The sequence below is a fragment of the Puma concolor genome, chromosome E2, assembly GCF_028749965.1.
Source record: "Puma concolor isolate L17-30 chromosome E2, mPumCon1.1.hap2, whole genome shotgun sequence".
Lineage (NCBI taxonomy): Eukaryota > Metazoa > Chordata > Mammalia > Carnivora > Felidae > Puma > Puma concolor.
In genome coordinates, this window is record NC_141681.1 from 6,294,712 (window position 1) to 6,318,348 (window position 23,637).

General features: G+C 42.7%; 1 protein-coding gene and 1 long non-coding RNA gene across 2 annotated transcripts in view; one reads left to right on the forward strand and one right to left on the reverse strand.

Moving 5' to 3' along the window:
- The window catches only part of LOC147573334 (uncharacterized), a 32,046-nt gene extending 16,608 nt beyond the window's left edge, over positions 1-15,438 (forward strand). The window contains exon 3 of the long non-coding RNA XR_015244634.1: positions 15,084-15,438. This is a non-coding gene — a long non-coding RNA (uncharacterized LOC147573334). The remainder of the gene's footprint in view (positions 1-15,083) is intronic.
- The window catches only part of CDH13 (cadherin 13), a 1,039,261-nt gene that overhangs the window by 777,442 nt on the left and 238,182 nt on the right, over positions 1-23,637 (reverse strand). The gene's annotated exons all lie outside the window — the stretch shown is intronic.

Here is a 23,637-nt window from a genome sequence, read left to right on the forward strand (position 1 = left end):
CCATAAAAATCCCTAAAGCACAGGGGTTAGAGAGCTCCTGGGTTGGTGAACAAACCCATGTGCCAGGAGGGTGGTACATCTCATCTTCACAAGGACAGAAGACCCTGTGTTTGGGACTCTTCCACACCTCACCCTATGTACCTCTTCATCTGGTTCTTCATCTGTATCCTTCAGAATATCCTCCATAATAAACCAGTAAATGTAAGTAAAGTGTTTCCCTGAGTTCTGTGAGCCCCTCTAGAAAATTAATCAAACCTGGGGCAGGGGTCATGAGAACCCTTCTTCAATTTATAGACAAATCAGACAGAAAGATGTGCAACCAGGGGACCCACGGCTTGTAACTGGCATCTGAAGTGTGGTCTTGTGGGTCTCAGCCCTAACATGTGGGATCTGCTCTCACTCTGAGTAGTTAGTGTTGGGACTGAATTAAATTGTAGGACACCCAATTGGTGTTCAGAGAGTCAGGAAATTGCTTGGTGTGGAAATGCCACATATTTGGTGTCAGAAGTGTTAAGAGTGGAGAAATAGTATTCTTTTGAATGCATTCACACCAAGGGGCGCCAGGATGGTTCAGCTGGTTAAACATCCAACTTCAGCTCAGGTCGTGATCTTACAGTTTGTGAGTTCAAGGCCTGTATCAGGCTGTGTGCTGAGAGCTCAGAGCCTGGAGCCTGCTTCAGATTCTGTGTGCCTCGCTCTCTGCCCCTCCCCAGCTCGTGCTCTGTCTCTGTCTCTCAAAAATAAATAAACGTTAAAAAAAAAATTTAAACGCATTCACACCAAATGGGTCAGTTGAGACAAGAATGCAAATGTGTTTCACTTTATGAGTGTCGTTTGATGCAAAACTGCTGTGAGTAAACTTATAAGGTCAACCCTGCATACATACTCTAGGACACACACACATACCCACGCGCACGCGCAGACCCACAGGCCACCCACCTGCAGGCATTGCCTCATTTATTCCTGAGCTCTTAAATTAGAGCTTGCACTGGATAATAAAGTAGACAGGATATTCGTTATCATCAAATAAATATGAAACTGAGCTTTAGATAACATAAGGATTCCGAAAGTTAAGTGCTATTTTATGGTACCTTTCAATTTAGAAGTGCATTGCAGATAAAACATGGCTTTGGTGTAAACCATTGATGTATTGTGTTGTTAAGATCAATGAATTATTAAAAGGATAATCTTTTAAACACCAAGAAATTGTCTTCTAGTGTACTCTAGGGGCTGTGGGTAAATGCATTACACATACAAATTCACCACTGCCTTGGTTGTAATTTATACAAACTCCAAAGGGCCCACCTGACGTCACAGAGACTCGATCCTCTTCCCACCCACTCAGCTAATGTGAGACCCTGTGCCCTGAGCATGGAGTAAGGAAGGAGTCACTTTGTGGAGTACTCTGTCCTCTATTTTCTAGACAACTGAAGGGAACACAGTGATATGCCACCCAGCTTGCCTCGCAAGGAAGGTCTTGCTACCCCAGCTGATGGGCATGGCCTCTGTGGACAGGTCTTCGTGTTTTGGTCCCATCAGGGATTTCCTGCACATCAGCAGCAGAGAGGCACTTGACCCAAGGTGTTGCCCCTTCTCCAGGCAGCCCATGTTCAAATACTGGTTGAACCCAAGGGCACATTTTAATAAACAAGAGCTTTAATAAATAAATATGCTAAACTCCAGCTCAGAATCTGCTTCCCAGAGAACCCAGCCTTATGCAGAATCCTAACCCTGAATCACTGGATGCAACTTTTCCACATTTTTGTCTGTGCTGTTACCCACCTGGAATGCCATTCTCCCAGGTATCCATCCATTGGGTGAAATCCAACTCCTTCATCAAGGACCAGTTCAAATGGCCCATTGTGTAGATACACCCCGCAGTCTATTGGCCCTTGCTCTGTACTATTGAAATGCTTGTATTTACCATTCAGTAGACTAGCACTATGACAGGTAATTATGAGCCACAGGTGCATTTTTAATTGTCTAGTGGCTACATGAAAAAAAAAAATGAAAAAGTAACAGGTGGGATCAATTTTAAAAATAGTTTTAAAATGCATTTTAAAAATATATTTTATTCAAACTTTCCATAACCCAAAATAACCATTTCAATATGTAATACAAAAAGTGTTCATGAGATTGCTTTTATAATTTTTTCCCATTACTAACCCCACGTATATTCTATACTCACAGCACGTCTCAGTTTGGCCACCAACACTTCAGATGCTTAATAACCCCATGTTGCTTACTGTACTGGACAGTGTGGAAAGTGAGTGCCCCAAGGACATAGAGACTAAAACTCAGCCCATGTAAAGGCATTTGATAAATGTTCGCTGAGTCGATGAACAAATGAATAGATGTCCAATGACGAATGGAAGAATGAAGGAATGATCACTACACATTCATGGATGAATATCTTCGTTACCTGCCTAAGTCTGGGATGCATTCCTATGCCCCTGTTCCTTGCTATTTTCAGAAGCTTCCTCTACGGGGCAGTGCACCTCTCTGTACCTGTATTCACTAGACATTAATAACACAGAGCATTAAGAGCTAAGGGTGTAAGTTTAAGTACAAACTTTATAAAACAGAGAGCTTCCACTTGGTCGCCTCTGAGCTTGGGAAAATTACATAACCTATTTGGAACCTCATTTTCCTCATCTATGAAATGGAGATGGATAATAATGGTACCTAGAGTTTCTATGAGAATCAAATGAGGCATTACACGTAAATTACTTTGCACATAATAGATGCTCAATAAAAAAATAGCTAATAGAGACAAAAGTGAGGCTATAAACCTGGAGGAATAGGCAGGTACATAAATATGAGTTAGCAATTCCTTCCTTCCTTCCTTCCTTCCTTCCTCCTTCCTTCCTTTTTCCTTTCCTTCATTCCTTCGTTCCTTCCTCTCAACCTTCCTTCCTTCCTCCCATCAACTTTCCTTCCTTCCTTCCTCCCTTCCTTCCCTCTCTCCTTCCCTTCTTCTTTCCTTCCTTTTTCCCTTCCTCCCTTCTTTCCTTCATTCCCTCCCTTCCTCCTTCCTTCCTTCCTTCATTCCTTCCTCCTTTCTTCCTTCTTTCCTTCCTTCCTTCTTTCCATCCTCCCTTCCTCCCTTCCTTCCTTCTTCATTCATTGAGCTAAAATTTTGTATACACCTCTGTGGTAGCCATGAAGATGCACTTCTCAGATTTCTAACTAAAGGGGGTATTTACAACAACAAACCCAGCAGTTACAAACCAAAACCCATTACCACATTTCTTACCAAGGCCATGCACTCACATGCTACTCCCATCCAGTTACTGAGCACAAAAAGGATACCAAGGCAGAACCATTCCCGAGGCACTCATGACTCCTGGGATGGCCGGTTTGGGCTCAAGGATTCCCTGACAGCATTGCTGAATTTCCTCAGAACTGCCTGACAGTCTCATTACATCCACTCAGTCTGCCCTCCTTCCCTTCTCTCGGACCCAGGATCAGACCTACACACTGGCCTGATGGCTGTCCTTCCTCATTTTCTCTGTGTCTTTTCTTCTAAGGGCACTAATCCCATCGTGAAGGCTCCACCCCCATGAACTAATTACCTCCCAAAGGTCATATCTCCAAATACAATCATACTGGGGATGAGAGTTTGCACAAATGAATTTTGAGGAGATGCAAACGTTTAATCCATAGCAATTACCCACAGAGAAAATTTGCACTTTATCATAAATTAACTACATTTGTACATTTCCAGTTATTAGAAGCTCATTACTTGACTCCATCTACACTCCAACTCTGTTTACATGGCAGTCACTTCTCTTTGGAGCAAAGACTTGGCATGCTGGTAATACTTCTCGCTATTGGCTTAGGCCACATTAGAATTGCCTGTATCTGTTTGTGCATTTCTCGTATTTTAAAGCCACATCTGTCAAAACTGCTGATGCCAACACATACGTATTTATGTGATTTTGTCACATATTAAAAACTGAGAATTTTCCTTTGAATATCTAATTGGCTGTAGTGAGTGTGAGGTTTATCTCTTCGAGTTTGTTTGTTTTCAATCTATGACGACTAATTTACACAGAACTCAGGGATTACGGTTGTCCACAATTCAAATTGCAATGACTCTGACGTCTCATTTCACTGTTTTCCCTCTCTCATTCACTGAGGATGCATCTCTTAGACAACTGTCAGGCCAAGTAAAGTTACTGTTCACAGCTCACAAATTTTACAAACTTTGTCTTGGAGGGCCAAATGTGGAAATGTATTTAGCAATTACTCTAACAATTTCAATATCTGTGAAAACTAATTATTGTATTTGACACTAGTGAAAAAATGCCAGAACTCTAAAGAAAAAGAGCTAAAGGGTTACTAGGTCCAAATTCCCAGAAATGCCTGAATGCTTTTAGTAATTTGGAAAACTCAGTCAAGATACTGTTGCATGAAAAAAAAAAAAAAAGTCACACTGAGCATTTCAATTAGTTGTTTTCCTGGTTATTTTAAATTAAATGCTAAATGCTACAGAATAATTTGTAGTGGTTTTGTTATACTTTCTAGACCTCTCATCCCAAACTCCCTTCTGGTATGTAATGAAGTAAAGAGACAATAATTTGCAAACTGAAATGACTATTTTCTCCTTCAAAGTAGACATCGAGTGATGTGGCTCACTTACTCTAACCAGATTTATTTACCAATTTTTTTTTTTTTTTTGGTTTCCTCTTATGAGAACTATGTTCAGAGGAGGCAACACAACACCCCCGAATAAGCTTTATGAAGGAAAATCGTTGTTCATGGAAAGTGGAGTTGATCTTTGGAAATAGTTAAATGTCACCTGGAACAGTCTTGCTGAATAAGCTGAGTGAGGCCAGGCTGTGTGTGTGTGTGCATATGTGCTGTGTAGGTGTGAGGAAATTGTATACATTAAATAACAGCTCATTCTTATCAAGTGCTTTCAGTACCTGGTTCTAAGCATTTTATGTGTGTTGACTCCTTTATTCTTCATGACAATGTTAGCAGGAAGTAATATCATCATCCCGGTTTCACAGGTGTGGAAACAGAAGCCCAGAAAGGTTACTTAACTTGCACAAGATCACAGAGCTCTGAGTGGGAGTTATGATGAGGAGTCAAAACTGTCCAGAGTGACGGCAGGGCTCCCTGAGCCTTACTGTCCTCATCTGTATGATAAGGACTTTCTGAGGTTAGAGTAAAGCTTTAAGAAGCACTCATACGTGCAGGACTTACTCTTGCTGACTCATGAGAGGGGTGTGGGATTTCTAAATCACTTCATTCTTGAATAGGTCGCTATTTTGCTGGATCATATGGGAATCTAAAGTGTGGTCTGTTCCTCAAGTAGGGCCATGAGATAAAGTATAAGCCACAGTCTGCTCAGCGCCACGATCACTGGAATTCACAACCCACAACACACTTCTCTGTAGCATGGACCATTCCTGGTTCTACTAGGATGGTATTTTCTGATCCAAAAATGATAATAAGTGTTGGACAAGTGCATCGACAGGTAGAGACACAATGGAGCGGTCTACTTGAGACACGGTGTACTGTGGACAATTCCAAGGCCTTCGACCAATGAAATTTAATATCTTCAACAATGTGTTGAGTTCTTACTATACTCAACACAAGGGAATCTAGGATGAAGGAAGGACAGTCCTTGAGTCTTAGCCTTAGCGAGGTACCCATGGCTCTGGAACAGAATTTCCCGAAGTGCATTCTTTATCCTCTCCTCTAAATGCATCATGAGGTTAAAAACTAAAAGGTTTCGGGAAATGCTGAGCGCCACAAAACCTGCTTGTTTTTGGAGGACCTGTTCAATACGCAGGAAGTTAAGAGTCTCCAAGAGTGAGGTAATTTTCCCAATAACACAAATTTTCCCAATAATTTCCAGCAGGAAACTCATTTCACCCAGAGCCTCTGATAGGGATGGGGTTCAGGGAAAGCCACACTAGATGCTACTCCTCTGGGGGCTGCGGAAGTATGAAGTGAGTCCCAAGATACTACAGAAATCAAATAATAACAACAGAAACAAGCTATGAAAAGCCCTCCTCTGTGACTTGACATCACAGTCCTCTAAATCTTCTGGGCTCCATCCAGGTACCTACCTCCAAACGGAGATAAGACCCTTGGGCCTGCCAGATTTATAGTTTCTGTGAAGACTGAGTAGGGCAATAAATGCAAGGATAGCTTATAAACGTCACTTTATTTTACTCGCTGTGAAGGGCAATTACATCTATGAGGACTCTATGGCCGAGACCTCAGATTCCACTGAGACAGGAGAACTGACCTCAGAGGGCCCACCTCGGTTATATTTTGAGCTCTAGCAAAGGAACAGTAAAGAAAGGGGCTTGAGATGCTCACGAAGTCCCTGGCCTTTCCAAGAAGCTGAGACTGGCAGTGGTGGCAAGAGACCAAACTCCTACTCCTCAGTGAAGGTTCTGGGGCTTCCCAACTGGTGCAAATGTGTGTCCCAGACAATTGCAGCCATGGGCGGCTCTTAGTCAAGATCTCCTGCTCTGAGCATCCTTTCTAGACCAGGCTGCCAGGTCATTCATTACCCATGCTTATCTGGGATCCTTCTTTATCAACCTGCATGAAGATTCTGGAAGCGGATCCCTGTGCCCGGAACCAGCATTCAGTGATCAGTGTCTCAGAATCATCAAGACCAGGTGACTTATCAGAAACGCATTGAGATGCTCCTGCTTTGTATGTTGGATCCAGCTTAATCAGATACAGCACTGAGTCTGTGGGGTGTTAAGATATTAAAAAACAAAGCACTGGGAAGCAATATCCCAAACTACATTGATATTATAAATACATTTCCTATGGAGATCTGTGACCCATTGCACTTCCAAAGAAAGGCCTTCACTTTCTTGAATGACCCTCTCTGTGAATAGGCTTCCTTCTAAAAACCCTAAATCCATCATGCCCTTTTAGATGCATGCTTTCTAGAACTGAAAAAAAAAAAAAAAAGACACAGCAGATTTTTTGTTTGCTTTGTCTAAAGCAATGTTTAAATGTAATACAGACAGAGGCAACTTTATCACGTGTGCCTCCTGTGTCAGAACCCATAGTAGAAAAGTCTGTTAGGTCTCAATACCAAAGAAAGAGCAGCATGATTTGAGCAATGCTAGTATCCTATGGATACTGTGAACGAAAGACCTGGCAAAATCTTCCTCTTCGCTTTGTCTGTTAACAAGTTTCCATATTTACAGACCATCTCTAGTTCTGTACGTGAGAAACAGAATGGGTGCCAGACTTCCCCCAACTCTATCCTAATTTCCTACGTGTATGTTTTTCTCCACTCTGCTCCACTGGAAGTGAGTTACCCTAATTCATTTATGAAGCCAGGAGAACACATAGAAAGAGAGACAGAGACAGAGAGACAGAGAGGGAGGGAGGGGGAGAGAGAGACAGAGAGAGAGAGATGGATAGACAGATCAAGCACAAGTTTCCCTAATCAAGGGTGTTATGGTTAATCTCATGTATAAATCAATTCAACATTATTCAGGATTGAAAAGATGATGGTATTTAAATATTTAAGGGGTATTTTTTGAATCAAAGAAAAGATTTTCCAGGGAATTATTTTCTGTGATTGAAAACAGGTTAAGGAGAACCACCTAAAGAGTGACTCTCATTCATGTGAGAATGTTTCTCACAAGTCGCTTATCAAAATGGTCAGCCGCAGCAACGATTACAGCCTAGCGAAGTAAATAAGACAAACTATTAGCTCAGGAAATCTATTGAAGGCACAGGATCTTAAAACATCCCAGGCAATGAAACACAAACAGAGTCGGGGGAATGGACAGTAGCCTCCATTTCCTCGGCTTGCTCAAGACAGTCACTTCATAACAGGTCCTAAGACAGAAAATGAAAAACTATTGCCCCTAAAACCCAGAGGTGAATTGCAAACGTCCATTCATTGGGCAGAGTTTACATTTCAAGGGGCTTAATTACACTTAGGGGCAGCTACAAGGACGATGTTTCAGCACTGCCGCTGACCATGGCAGCGAATAACCCCATAGAACAAGTCTGAGTTCCATGTGTGCTAAGAATCACAAACTTCAATGGCACAGGAGCCTTCGAGACCATCCCCTGATGGGGTGGGAACAGCCAGTCCAGCAGGCCTGCATCAAGAAGGCTTTCTCTCCAGGGGACCAGGAAGAACACAGAGATTGTACAGCACTGCCTGACAGAGGCAGTGAGGACAGAGCGACGGGACACCTGCCACACATGTATCGTTCTATTTCTAGTCCAAACCCCTCACTTGACAGAGAAGGACACTGAGACATACAGAGAAGGGGGGATGTGATCAGTCACGTGGGTCCCATGACCCCCCAGTCCTCTTTCTTACCAACAGTCCCTGCCACGGCCAGATTAAACGTTTTCCCTTTATTATTGTAGATGGCACAAAGCTTACAAGGAAGGCAGGCTGTAATGAGGCGGTGGCCTGATTTCTCTTTCCATGACAAGGCCGTGAGAGGAGACAGGCAGGGCCTTCGGAGTGCACATGTGTTGTTTTACAAAAGGTCGTTATGGAGCTTGGGTCTCAGAAAAATAATGCCTTAGGTGGCTAACCAAAGAGACAAAAATAAAAACAAACAAATCCCATCAATATTATCAAGTGAAATAAATACCTGACACACAGCCCTTTCAGCTAAAATAATAGCTTTCCGGATTAATATTGAGTCAAAAGAAAACTGGTGAGATTCAGAAATGCAATCCAGGGACCAGAACACCATGGCTTCCCGTATTTTGCACCCCCCGGAGTAGGCATTCATCATGCTTCAAGCCACCCTTAGCTTTGGAGTGTGGTGAGTGGCTGGTGTCCCATTTGGACATGCTTCTCCCTTTCTTTTCTTCCTCTCCCCAGGTGTTTTCTGCCTGGGTCCTTCCCTCCAGGCTGGAGGGGGAGGGGGGATGGCAGGGAGGAAAGGCAGTCCTCCAGGGAATTCTCCACCTAATCAAGTCCATAGGCTGGTAATGTTGAAGGCACTTTGCCCTTAGGGAGTAATCAGCTAAAATGTATTCTCCCACATCACTCCCTTTACCATTCTTTTCTCTTATTTAGACCAGCAGTGGGCAAACGATCACCCATGTACCACACTGAATCTCTGCCTGTTTTATAAGTAAAATTTCACTGGAACGCAGCCAGGCAGGTGTTTTCCCTATTGTCCATGGCTGTCTCTGTGCTTAGTTACAACACAGCCCGTGTGGCCAGCATGGCTGAAAATATATATTATCTGGCCCTTTACAGAAAAGTCTGCTGACTTCTGCACTAGGCCATTAGTGAAGATGAATCTTTAGACACAAGATTTAAAGCGCTATTCTCTACATATTAAAGGGAAGTCATTGGGTAGCCTCTTCACCATATTTAAAGGGAGGCTTCTGGGGTGAGAAATCTGCACGGACGTGATTGCACAAAGACCCATCTAACAAGCTCAGGCTGAAAACGAAGTACAAAAAAACGACAAGAATGCAGCCCAGAAGAGACACATGGGAGGCAGACGAAAAGCAGTGGGTATCTACCGTTGTTACGTACTATTTTTCTTCAATGGGCAAAATGAACTTGAAATCTAGAAGAAGCAGGAAAACATCACAGAAATGAAATGAGATCCAATGAAAGGTAGGGTGGTAAGAAGTGTCCAGGGCACTTAGGAGTGGGTTCAAGTCCAACAGCACTTGACTGAATACATCATTGGCTAAAGGAATACTGTAAACTGTAGGCACTCGCAACAAACGCAGGAACGGTTTAGAACCCTCGCGGCAAATGCAGGAACGGTTTAGCCAGTTTTCATAAATTGGAAGAGTCAATCCCAAAGCCTTCCCATTAGAAAGTCAAATTTTAAACTCTGGCACAACCATTAAGAAAAGAACAAACAACTCAATGGAAAAGTGCACAAATATTATTGAGTTTACAGTTTGAAGAAGTAGAAATAAATATGGTCAAAAGTTTTGGTCATATGGACCAAACATATGACAAAGTTTAACTATGCTGGTTAATTAAATAAAAGCAAGTAATAAAATAGCAATGAGAGCGTATGTTTTGTCTACAGAATGGCAAACGTTTGCAGCAATAACACATAAGGCTGGCAAGAGTGCAGAAAATCAGGCCGTCGCGTCCATGGTCGGAAATGGAGAATGGTGTAGACTTTTTGGTGGGCACTGTGGCAATATTGTTAAGGTGTAAAATGTGTACAACATAAAACCAGCAATTTCACTCCTAGAAATTTAGTCTAAGGAAATAACTGAACAGACATGTTCATGACAGCATTATTTATAACCACAGAAATTTGATATATTCTAAATGAATAGCTGTGACAGATTGGTTATGAATACGTATACTATGGAATATTTTTGGTTATTAAAATAGCATTTATGTACTTATTTATTGTTATTTATTTGTTTTAATGTTTATTTATTTCTGAGAGAGAGAGAGAGAGAGACAGACAGACAGGGGAAGGGCAGAGAGAGAGGGAGACACAGAATCTGAAGCAGACCTCAGGCCCCAACCTGTCAGCACAGAGCCCAACACGGGGCTCGGATATCAGTAACACAAACAAAATACACATCTGTATATTGCTGTATTTACAATCATAATATCTATGCACTGAATTAAGTAGTTTCTATATGTTTTCTTATCAGAGCTTGGTAACTCTATGAAATAAGCCAGAGTCACAATAATGATGAGGATAGCTAATATCTATTCAGAACTTCCCTTTATGTCAGGCACTTTGCCAATCATCTTATATGGATTATATCATTAAATCCTGACACAATGTATAAGGAGGCACTATTATTAACGTCGTTTTATAAGGGAGGAAAAGAAACCATAAAAACTTGCCCAAGGTTACAGAAAGTGCTGGGCACAGCCAGGATTTGAAAGCATAAAGCACTCCATGAAGGGCCTGTACTCATCATCACTACTATACCTTACCTTAAGAGTACTCTTTTTTTTTTTTTTTTTTAAATTTTTTTTTTTTTCAACATTTATTTATTTTTGGGACAGAGAGAGAGCATGAACGGGGGAGGGGCAGAGAGAGAGGGAGACACAGAATCGGAAACAGGCTCCAGGCTCTGAGCCATCAGCCCAGAGCCCGACGCGGGGCTCGAACTCACGGACCGCGAGATCGTGACCTGGCTGAAGTCGGACGCTTAACCGACTGCGCCACCCAGGCGCCCCAAGAGTACTCTTAAGGTACCATTATTTCTTCCCGGGATGAGTGAAAGCATGAAGGGGTAGAGAGATGGAAAGATGAATACATGGATAGATGGAAGGAAGGAAGGAAGGATGGATGGATGGATGGATGGATGAGTGGATAAATAGGAAAAAAACACATAAAACTAGTTATTTCTTTGTGGGTCCTTTATGGTTTTATTTCCTTCATTGTGCTTTTTCAGGATAACCAAATTTTCCACAGTATACTGCATCTATAACCAAACTACGAAAATCTATTTTATATTAAAAGTGTTACAATGGAAAGCAAAAAAAATAGTTCCCAACGTGCTATGGTCTTTGTATGCATCTCTTGCAAAAGGATGAGTTAGTTCTAGGCTGAGAAAGAGCTGAACACCACCCCCCTCCACTGCTATATATAGTCCCCGAAGAAAAATTCCAACACAGCCAAAACACAAAGCATCCTCCTGAATATCACCCAAGAATCTGTGGGTAAGTCCAGCCAACCACGAGAAAATGTACAAATGTGATTTTTCTCCCTAAAAGAGAGAGCTTTAGACTAAAGCCATAGCTGGCTAGAAAATAAAGATGTGAAGGAACTTTGGGTTTTTTTTTTTTCTTTCACAGCTTCTGCTTTATATTTTAAGTCGACGATTGGAGGAAAAATAGTATGGTTGCCGAGTATCCAAAGGACTTTCATCCAAAAATTGGACAAGTCTGCACAATCTGAGAAAACAAAGTGGCCTAAGTCTTGTTGGCTGAGAAAAACTTGGAGATGCCTTTTAAGTCTGAGCTGTTCCTAGTTCAACTGCATAACAGATGAATTGGGGCAGTCAGAGTTTAAATTTAACGCGTTTATTTCAGCGATGACATTTCTGAGCAAATGTTCTATTAGTGTTAACTTGAGGTGAGTCAAATACTACAACAAGGGACGCGGGAAATAGATTCTCCCTAACTTTTCTTACTTCCCTCCACCACCTCTCTGCTTACTCTGGGCAACATAATGTGCCTCCCAGGACTTGAAAATCATAGGCACCAGGCTGCTGCTATTAACTAAATATCTTGCTTTGTCTGCTGCATCAGACAACTGAGGGAGCCTCGTTTTGTTACCCGTCAGCTCTCCTAGTTAGAAGAGCAGAATCCAGCCCTCTCTTCTAAAACCCCCACCCCAGGGAGTCTCCCTTCCCCAGCTGCATGCCTCGGCTGGCTGCCAAACCCATCTAATACCTGCAGATTTCCTTCCCCAAGGCACAGAGGCTCCAAAAACTGGTCTCCACTTTAAAAGTCTGTCAGCTACTAGAACATATCTGCATTATGTTGGAAATAAAGTAGGAAAAGGAAAGAGAGAACATGTGTACATGCACGAATTTGATCAACAATGGTTATATTTATTTAACACTTACATGACACTTGACTATTGGCCGGACATTGTTCTACGAGTTTTATTTATAGTAATTTTTAAAATATTTATTTGAGAGAGAGAGAGAGGCAGAAGCAGAGAGGGAGACAGAGAATGGGAAGCGGGCTCCATGCTGACAGCAGAGAGCCCGACATGGGGCTCAAACTCATGAACCATGAGATCATGGCCTGAGCCAAGGTTGGATGCTTAACCAACTGAGCCATCCAGGCGCCCCTATAGTAATTTTTAAGTACATTCCCTAGGGGCGCCTGGGTGCCTCAGTCGGTTAAGCATTCGACGTCGGCTCAGGTCATGATCTCATGGTTGGTGGGTTCGATCCCTGTGTCAGGCTCTAGGCTGACAGCTCAGAACCTGGAGCCTGCTTCGGATACTGTCTCTCTCTCTCTCTGCCCTTCCCTGCTCACACTCTGTCTCTCAAAAACAAATAAAACGTTAAAAAAAATTAATACATCCCCCAAAGAACCTAAGATGTGGGTATTACAATTATCCCTATTTTACATATGAGGAAACTAAGGCACCAGGAGGTTAAATAATTTGCCCAAGACTACACAGTAAATTGAAGAGTCAAGATTTGGACCCAAGCAATTGGGCTCCAATCAGTGAGCTCTTTAGGAATATGCTGTGTTCATGAAGCCCCAACACTGTCCCGGGCACAGAGCGAGGACTGGAGATGGTGATGACCCCTATGATCAGCATGATGGCTATGTCTCCACTGTGCTGCCTTGCCCCAGACAGGCAGCTCTGAGAGCAAAGAGTGGGCTTATGTACGCCTCATACGGGTGAGAAACAAATTCTGACTAAATATTGTGCCAAAGAGGTGCTGGGAAGATAAATCGTGTTGAGACGAACGGGTGACAAAGCGTGGGCTCCACACCAGTGTCTCTGAGTGTCGTCCTCATACCACCCACATTAGAATCGACTGAGATGCTTGACAAGGATGCATATTCCCAGGTTCCACCCCAGTCGTACCAGTCTGAACTGAGCGTAAGGGCTGGCATCAGCATGAGACCTGGCAACCTGCATTTTGCAAACACATTCTCCCCACTCTGTGATTCCGATGCACACTCGAGCCTGAGAGCTTTCCCTACATCATGCTACCTGCCCTTTTCCTTGCTACTAAGTACAACTGCAGTGATACAATGGTGATGAGAATAATAATTAACATGAAATTAATTATTCATAGAAGCAGTTCACATGCAAAGGCATGGATCACGAGTGAGCACTCCCTACTTTCATGTCTCATAGCCGCTCACTAGGTCCTATTTTTCACGATAAAACTAGCATGTCTTTAAGCCCTCTCATTTCTTATCCTTTCTCTTATGCTTTCTGGATTTAATGGTGTGAAACCCCATTGTCACAGCCTCAGGTGACAGCATTCTATAAAATCCTGTCTCTCCGACCCACAGAAGGTGATAATAAAAATCAGATAATTGAAATTAGTGAACTCTCTCATAGGACAGATCTCTTCAGACCTCGACACATTAGATGCAAAGTCTAGGATTTATTGAATCCTTGCATTAAAAATGGCAGGCTTACACAGGCACCCTTCACTTAAACAGTTTCTTTTTATTTTTTTTTTAATTTTTTTTTATTTATTTTTTTTTCAACGTTTATTTATTTTTGCGACAGAGAGAGACAGAGCATGAACGGGGGAAGGGCAGAGAGAGAGGGAGACACAGAATCGGAAACAGGCTCCAGGCTCCGAGCCATCAGCCCAGAGCCCGACGCGGGGCTCGAACTCACGGACCGCGAGATCGTGACCTGGCTGAAGTCGGACGCTTAACCGACTGCGCCACCCAGGCGCCCCAAACAGTTTCTTTTTAAAAAATCAAAACACTATGTTTCTTCCTAATAACCCAAGAAATAGAGCGGGCATTATTCATATCAGAAAGAGTGAACAGAAAACAGAAGGGCTTGGTAAAAATCCTACTAAGAGTATGAGTAGATTTTTTTAATTAAATATTATTTTGTAGGCCCTTTTGGTTTGTGTTTTCCAAAAAGGATGAAAGAAAGAAGCACGGAATAAAGCAAGGGAGGGAGGGAGAGTGGGAGAAAGTGGGGAAGAAGGAAGGAAGAGGATGAAGAACGGAAGGATGGAAGGCAGGAAAGAAACCAGAGAAAATAAAAATCACCCTTGGCCCCTGCACATGTGTTCTCCAGCACGGTTAAGAAGTGAGACAACAAGAGGGTGCCTGGGTGGCTCAGTCGGTTTAGTGTCCGACTTTGGCTCAGGTCATGATCTTACAGTTTGTGAGTTCAAGCCCCGCACTGGGCTCTGTGCTGGCAGCTCAGAGCCTAGAGCCTGCTTTGGATTCCGTGTCTCCCTCCCCTTTCTCTGTCCCTCCCCAACTCGTGCTCTCTCTCTCTCTCTCGAAAATATATAAACGTTAAAAAGTTAAAAAAAAAAAAAAAAAAAGAAATGAGACAACACATGTGACCCTGCAGCCCCGTCCAGCAGAGGTGACCACGTGAATAGCCAGCCAGCTAACATGCAGCTCTCCACAGGTTTGCCTGAAACGCGTGTGCATCAGTCAGAGACAGCAGAGGCAGACGGAAGAGACTGTGGAGCCAGACTGCCCAGATGGAATCTGTGGGACCTTGGGAAGTGAGTGATCCCGTGCCTGGTCTCCACGTCTGTCAAATGGGGATGATACTAATGCCTGCCTCTGAGGGGGCTGAGTGGATTCCTGGCAGGGCAGCTGGACCTTGCCTGATCCTGGTAATATTCTACTAGTAAAGATTAGCACTTATTATATGCCGTTAATATGGTTGAAACACTTGGGTACCTTATTTCACACGATGGCAATAACTTATGAAATCAGAAGTGTAAAATGAATCATAACTTACATGCTCTGGAAATTCCTGCTACTTATTTTTTTTAAGTTCCAATGTCAATTTTATGCAAAGGAAGAAAAAAAATCAGTGTGTGTGTGTGTGTGTGTGTGTGTGTGTGTGTGTGTATTCAGGCTTTTCTAAATCAAGTGTGCTGAACTTAAGGTATTTCTCTACAGCTTATTGTTAGGGGATTTTTTTAAAGCAACATCATTTTCTTTTTTTCTTTAATTTTAACATTCATTAATTTGTGAGAGTGAGAGAGTCAGAGCACAAGCAGAGGAGGGGCAGAGAGAGAGGGAGACACAGAATCCAAAGCAGACTCCAAGCTGTCAGCACAGAGCCCAGCGTGGGGCTCGAATTCACGGACCACGAGATCATAACCTGAGCTGAAGTCGGATGCTCAACTGACTGAGCCACCCAGGCGCCCTATGAACATCATTTTCTTTAAAACACAAACAATACAGCCTCACTATTAAAAAGGGAGGTGAGAAGAAAATCAAAGAAAAAGTGAATATTGCTTGTAATCCAACCACCCAGAAATAATAACTGCTAATATTCTGACATACTATTTTCCAGCCACCTATATATTTTTTAATGTATATGTCATTTTGGTGAAGAAAATGCCAAAACACTGCTCTAGAACGTTTATCTAGAAAGTGCCGCAGGCTGGGACAACATTCTGGAGTCCAATTTTCAATCACACACATCAGTCACCTCTGTGATAAAACACGAGTTACATAATAAATCAAATTTTCACATTGAAATCCAAATAACAAATGTTAACCTGTTTATATTTTATAGCCACTTACTTCTGTCAAATGTTCCTCCTAAAATGGAGCACAACGACCTCCCACTCCTTCCAAGTCTGCTCTAAGGAGAACACATGTTAGAGTAGACACCACGCAGAAATGCAGCAGGGAAAGTAAGAGGAGGCCAGGAGACCTGCAGCAATGCGACTTTGTGTTTGTGGCTCAACGATACCCCCACGTCCCACTGCACCTCAGGGTCCTCCCGGGTCTGACGCAGTGGGGAGCAGTGTAAGGGGCTGGAAATGCTTTTTGGCCATTTGTTTCTTGCCCCTAGTTAATCACTTATCTTTAAAACACATCGAGGGATGGTCTCCTCACTGTGCTTTGCACTTTATGCATTACTTCATGTAATCTACACCAGACAAGTAGAATCAGGTATGATTACTGCGCCCATCTTACAGACTGGAGAACTGAGATTCAGAGAAGTTATAGGTAACTTGCTTGGGGCCACAACATTAGGTGCAGAAGAGCATGCATTGACTAAGAACTGTCAGCCCCTCAGTGCTGCCATCCTGGAAGGGCTCCATCCAATGGGTAATGCCAACAGTGAAGAGAGACTCAGGGGCAGGAAAGATGATGGACAAATACCCAAGTTGTAGGGTTTTGTGAAGGAAATACATTTTGGCTTTCGTCTACTTTCTAAAATAAGCATTTTGTTAAGGAAACAGTTACATAATAAACCCTCTTGTACTCACTAGGCTACAAAAAAAATATTTACCTAATAACACTTAATAAATAAGCCTAGTATTAATGTTGAGGAAATTCCAGGGGAGTATATTCTAGCAGGCTTTTTAAAAACAAATACAGCATTTCAGATCTAATTGGTTTTACATTTACACTGTGTTGCATTTTGCTTTTCTCACTTAGCATCTGATCGTGACATTTTTCCATGTCTTTAAATATTTTTCAGGAATGTATTTTCAGGGCCACATAATACTCAGTCATATGGGTGTATCAGAATTTATGTAGCTCTTCCATGAGCTGTTTCTGAATTTTCCTTATTATAAATTGGGCTCTGAGTAACATACTTGTACATAAAAAAAAAAATTTGTATCTATTTTTTTTTTTAATTCTGGAAATTTTAAATATAGCCTGGATCTGTAGAACACACTATCAAATATGCTAAAAGAAAGCAAGGAAACATCCAGAAGAGTGTGAACTGTCCTCAGGTGACCTCATACATCAATCACCATCGACACAGACGTTAATTAAATAATATTTCTTTTTCAAGAAGTCTTTCTCAACTGGATCATTTGCCCTTCCTAGAGAGTTCAGATTGGATATGTAATACCAGCAGCAAGTATTTCCCAAGCATCCAGCCCCTCCTCTTACAAGTGTCGAGGATCATCAGCCCAATACACCTTCAAACGTCACATGCTCCGGCATATCCATAATTAATTTCCATTTTCAAATTCCTGAGATGGATTCTGCCTTTGCTCTCAAGAGTTTAGAATGGATGGGTCAAGAGAATTGTTTTTATGACCTCAGCACCCTCTTTATTCTGTTCCTTTAGAAAATTCTAGTCTATCTTTATTTTGTGAAAAAAAATCACTAAAAACATTATGTTATTCGTCTTCTGCTTAAAAAATTTGTATATTTTTACACATTAAAATCCACCTTTATAATACTATGAAGACTTTTATTCAAGATGGTAGACTAAGCTGAGAACTTATTTCTACCTAAATTAATACAAACATAGACGCCTAAAATAATGACAAAAATAATCACACACAAAAATAATCATATGTGAAAGTTAATGATAGGATACCTGAAAGGTAAAACTCCTGAAAGATAGAAATTCTATGGGATTACAGATTAACAAACAAACAAACACCAGTGAGTGCTACTTCAGAAGGTGGGGGTGGATACGGCGTGCTGCCATACTCAGAAGAATGGAAGCTAGGAAGAGAAGGAGGTACAGGGGTCACAAACCAGTGCTTAGCTATGGTACCACAGGGGGAAGCAGTCAGTCTTCAGCCTCCTCCCCACCACCGTGCCAGGTCAAAATGCTAGGAAGTGGGTGTCTGTCTCCAAGGGCAGCAGTGACTACTGGGAGCTATCTCAGTGGGTACCAGATGGCTTTGTTTTAGACCTAACTATAGTGGATGCTGCAATGCACCTGTCAGATTTCTCTTCAGGGCTGAAAGATTTATTTTCCCAGCCTTTGGGGACCATCTTTGACTGTCAGCCCCTCTATGGAAATGCCTTGGCTATAGAGGATCTTCTCCCCTAGGATCGTACTTCTTTCCCATGGCCCACATCCAGTGACAGATCACCATTGAGCTAAAAAGGCCTGGTTCTCTCACCGAATTCAAGACTACTCTGAAGGGGCATGCTGGCTTCAGAGACCCCTGGAGACTGGCTGAGTCTTTGGTGAGACTATCAGAGCACTGTTTGTCCTCTACCCAGCTCTGCTCCATGTGACCACCCCCAAAGCACTCCCTAATAAACTTCCCACATACCAGTGTCCATCTCTGAGTCACCTTACTGGAGACCCCAGCCAATAAAACCACCCAAAGTTCAGGCTTAGGCCTCCATGCAAGATAGCCCAGAGGCACAGACTGAATGAAGCCTTAATCAACCCAAACACTTTCACGTCACATGTCATAGACAAGCTCAGCCACTGAGTCACCCCTGGCCATGTGCCTTTTCCAAACATATCGCACAAAAGTAAAAATAACAAAACACTGGAAACTGATGTTGCATATAGTAAGTCAACCACACATTCCATGTGAAAGAGTTGACGTAAACACAGACGGAAATCTTTCCTAAAGAGGCACCGGATGTCAGAGGATAATGCTTAACGTCTTTAAAAATGCTCTCAAAGACTGCATCTCATTGTATTTTCCCAGCCCCGGGACCTGGGCCTTACTCAGTCTGTTTCATAAATGTGGAAACTGAGGTTGTTGCCTGGACTTCTGTACTCGAGGACAGGAGTTTTATCTAAATCTCCTCAAGGACGTAATAAAAGTGGAGTTGACCTCAGTGTCAATGTTAGTATTGAAGGGCTGATCCACTTGTGAAATACAGCACCGTATTGATACATATAGAAAAGTTATTAGTTTGTAGTTATAAGATGCGTGTCACTGCACTGAGCATGACACACGTGCGAATCGGCACCGTTGGCCATTGATTTAAGCTATTAGAATAGCAGCTGGCCTTCTTCAATCAACCAGGCAAGTGGTATCCATAACCAGGAAGGACCTGGCAAAGGTCCAGAAACAAAGCAATTTGCTATTTTCCATTTCCCTAAATCCATCACCAAAACAACAGAGCAAACGCTCCCAGTCCAATCACTTTTATATATGCTCAGGCTGAACGAGATGAAGGCCCTTGGCAGGCAAAACATTCAGTATGCGCTTTAGTACTGTCGATATATGAAGCAATCAACCCAGTCGGGCACTGTGTAAATGTAACGGCAAACATTTTAATAATAAACTAGAAACATTTGGGCCCCTCAACCAGGTACCTGTGCCCAGAGCCGGTTTATGGGATTAAGCGTGTGGGTAGGAGGAGAAACAGGAGGCTCCACTGGGGAGGTGAGTGCCTCCCATTGCAAAGTGGAAAAAATCTGGAGGGATAGGATAGAGCCTGAACAAAATCTGTATGTAGTACAGTATATATCATTTAGTCACAGAGCTCAAAGTGAGGTTTGGAAGCCCAACATTAAATAGCATTAATTGATATAAATAACTACCATTTACTGAGCAGTGTCTGTGTGTCAGCTTTAGATTCACCTTCAGTACCTCACTGATGCTTGCCTTTTAGAAGGAACAGAAGCCCTGAGAAGTTAAGTTACTTCACCCAGGCCACAGAGCTACTAAGCCTGAGAGGTGACACTTAGATCCCAGTGCTCAGATTGCAGAGCCTGGGGGTTTGCCTGTCACAGATGCTATGAGGACCAGAGTTGGGATGGTAAAAAGCATGTACCCAGCCTGGGAAGCTTCGGGAAATGTTGGCTCCTCTCCCTGGGATAGTCCAAAGCTGGTGGGATCTGAAGAGGTAGAACATAACATTTTGCTGCCTTTTTAAAATGCTCAATAAAATCAGACCCACCCTTATTTTCAATGTCTCAATCCCAGATACTCAGGTGACACCTAGAAGGGCATAAATACCGGAGATGGAGTCTTGGTGCTTGGAGTCTTGGCGGAGACAGAGTGATAAAGATGAAAGCACCAGGGGTTTTGTGCTCAGTCACCAATAACTTCCTAGAGGTTTGTAAATCCCCTAAAGGCTGCCCAGATCTCCTGACTCCCGCCAATGGCCAGTATTGACGCCTCTACCCCTACTCAAACCTACCTGATCTTTAAAAAATTCTGACTAGGACAGGCAAGCTGTCTAAAGCCATCAACCCACAGGAGGGGTTCCAGAACCAACCTCTATTTTCAACTCCTGGGTGGAATACAGTGGCTTCCTGCCTGCTTGTAAGCTTGGGTCTGTGCCTCAAGCAAGGTGGGGGGGGGGGGCATCTTATTAAAATTTACTTAGGTGCTTTTCTTTTCAGATTTTCCTAGTTGACCTCCCTGCTCTTTTGCCAGAGGCATCTTTTGCCGTAGGGAGGATTAGGATGTTGAATCAGGAGTGCAAAGAGAGTGAAAGATTTAATATTCGGCCTAATGACTTAAGAGAAACAAGAGTCCTGAAAGCCAGAAAAGGGCTGTCTGATTTGCAAACATTTTACTGTAAGCCTGAGGTAGAGCTAAACCAGGATCGCATGGAGGAGAGTTTTCCACCCACCCTGGGACCTTTTAACCTGTGTAAAGGAGACGGGGAGGCTGCTAGAGAGGGAGACAGATGGGAAGGTTCCCTGGGTCTCAGAAAGTCTGGCTTCTGAGCCTGACTCCAAAGTCATTATGTGACAGAACCTATTTTAAAGGTATGTTTATTTCTAAGCATTTTACTCCACCTTCTTTCTTATGAGCTCAGCAGAAAGAATGAAAAAGAAAAATATTTCTACTTTTCCCTCTCCTCAAGAAGAAAGACAAGGTTTGGGTCTCAGAGGAGCGGTTCTAACCTAGCCCCCAGGTGAGAATGAACTCTTTTTGACTGGTAAGGGGTTTCATTCTGAGGCAAGTCTGTAGGCCTCTGGAACATTTACTGCGCACTTTTCACATTTTAAAAGTGGCCTATAGTTAAAATACAAACCAACCCCTCCTGCCCCTCAGCATTCTCCAAACTTACTTAGCTTCAAAATATTGTTCTCCATTGTGCATTCCTATTACCATTCTATAGGACAGTGTTGTGTAGAGAGAAGTTTAGGAAATTCTGACTTAGAAAACATGCAAAGTACCATGTTGTGAGAGCTGAGACCACCCACATCAATATGGCACAGCTATTAAGAACCAAGAACTAAGACCATTGTATCAACTTGAAAGAACTGTTTGTTACCAGAAAACTTTGCTCAAGAAAGATAAGACTAAACCAGTAAAAAACTTTACTGTTTCAGGAGGGGGCAGTCTGCCCACCAGAGCATTTATCAAAACAACTTGGAGGTCTTAATTCAAGGCTTACCTAAGAACCTCGCTATGCCATGCCTACCAATACTAAATCAGTATGTCATGAGTTTTACCAGATGTCAGTTTCCTACCTTAAATCATGAGAGCCTGGACCCTCCTCGCAAACCCTATAAATATCCATTCTGAATTCCACCTTCGGAGACGTTGCTAAGATTCTGTCAAGGTGGTGTTCCTTATGGAAGTAGGCTTAAATAAATGTACCTGTGCTTTATTAACATGAGTCATCTGGTGATATTTTGGGAAGTTGTACCTTGAGCTGTTGGCCACGTGACTGAAAACTTAAATGTGGAAGCCCAAATGATGTTCGAATATGGTGGTTTATCGACATCTTTCCCTGTGATCAAAACCTTCACTGCCCCGGTCCCCAGCTTGTTTGGGCCATAGCTCTCAGATCTCAAAAACTGTGTGAATGCCTCTGATGTTTTTGTTTTGCTTTGTTTTTTGCTTGGAGCCCTTTTTTTAGGGAATGGATCTCTAATTACCAAACCTATCTCCCAGATCACAGTGGGGGTTCTTGACCAATGTCAAGTCTATTGGCTTCTCTTCCAAGAATTTGAAGGCAGACACCCAAAACTGGAAGGTAAGTGAGCTCAGCTACTCCTATTAAGGTCTACAAAACTAAAGGTGTGGTCCAGACACCAGTGCCCAAACCCTTGTAAAGGGCCCATGACAAGATAAATACAGCAATTTGAGGGGCACCTGAGTGGCTCAGTCAGTTAAGCACCGACTTTGGCTCAGGTCATGATCTCACAGTTCACGGATTCGAACCCCGCATTGGGCTCTGTGCTGATGGCTCAGAGCCTGGAGCCTGCTTTAGATTTTTGCCTCTCCCTCTCTCTCTGCCCTTCCCCTGCTTATGCTCTGTCTCTCAAAAATAAACATTAAATTTTTTAATTAAAAAAATCAATTTGATAGAGTAATATTACGCCCATGAGTCTAGTTTTTTAAAAGCCTACATTTTGTATGTCTGTGCTTTTTCATTTTTATAGCAAAAAATGTTCTTATATTGTTAAGAAAAATTATTTAGAACTTGAAAGTAAGGGACGCCTGGGTGGCTCAGTCCGCTGGTGTCTGACTTCAGCTCAGGTCATGGTCTCGCTGTTCATGAGTTTGAGCCCCATGTCCGGCTCTGTGCTGTCAGCTCAGAGCCTGGAGCCTGCTTTGGATTCGGTGTCTCCCTCTCTCTCTGCCCCTCCCCTGCTCACGCACTCCCTCTCTCTCTCTCTCTCTCAAAAATGAATAAACATTAAAAACTTCAAAAAAAATTGAAAGTAAAACAAAAATGTTGTGTTGGGGGCAAGAATGTTCTTTAAGGGTCATATACAGGCATTACTTAATAGGTCCATTCAAGGATTATTTATCTAGGAAAATGTAATTTATCCACCCTGTGAAAATTAATAGAGAGAGCCCTCACTAAAATGGAATTGGGAGGTTCAGTAGGGGAAGTTCTCAGGCCCTACCACCTATGGCCAATTTCAGACCCAATAAGAAGAGACCCCCTTCTCAAGTACACTCTACTTTCCCATCTCATGAGGAGGAAGAACGGCTCCCCGCCCCCAAACAGCCCAGCCAATGAGAGACCATCACAACTCAGCCAATGAAAAGCCTCTGTACTTCAAACTCCCAGTTTACTCCAATGGCCTTTTTGTTTACAACAGCCTTCCTGACTAGCTCCTTTCCTTTCTAAAAGGGGCACTTCTCTGCTTTGTGCTGTGGACTCCCCAGTGGTTTTGCCACAGCTTGCTTGTCTGGGATTGCAATGCTCTGCTATCCCGAAATACCAACCACCCCCCACCCCCCCAACACACACACCTTTTTTTTTGCTGGTGAAAATTACCAGAGGTTTTATTTTTCAAGTTAACAGCCTCATTGTTTACAACTTATTGAAGGTTGCAGACT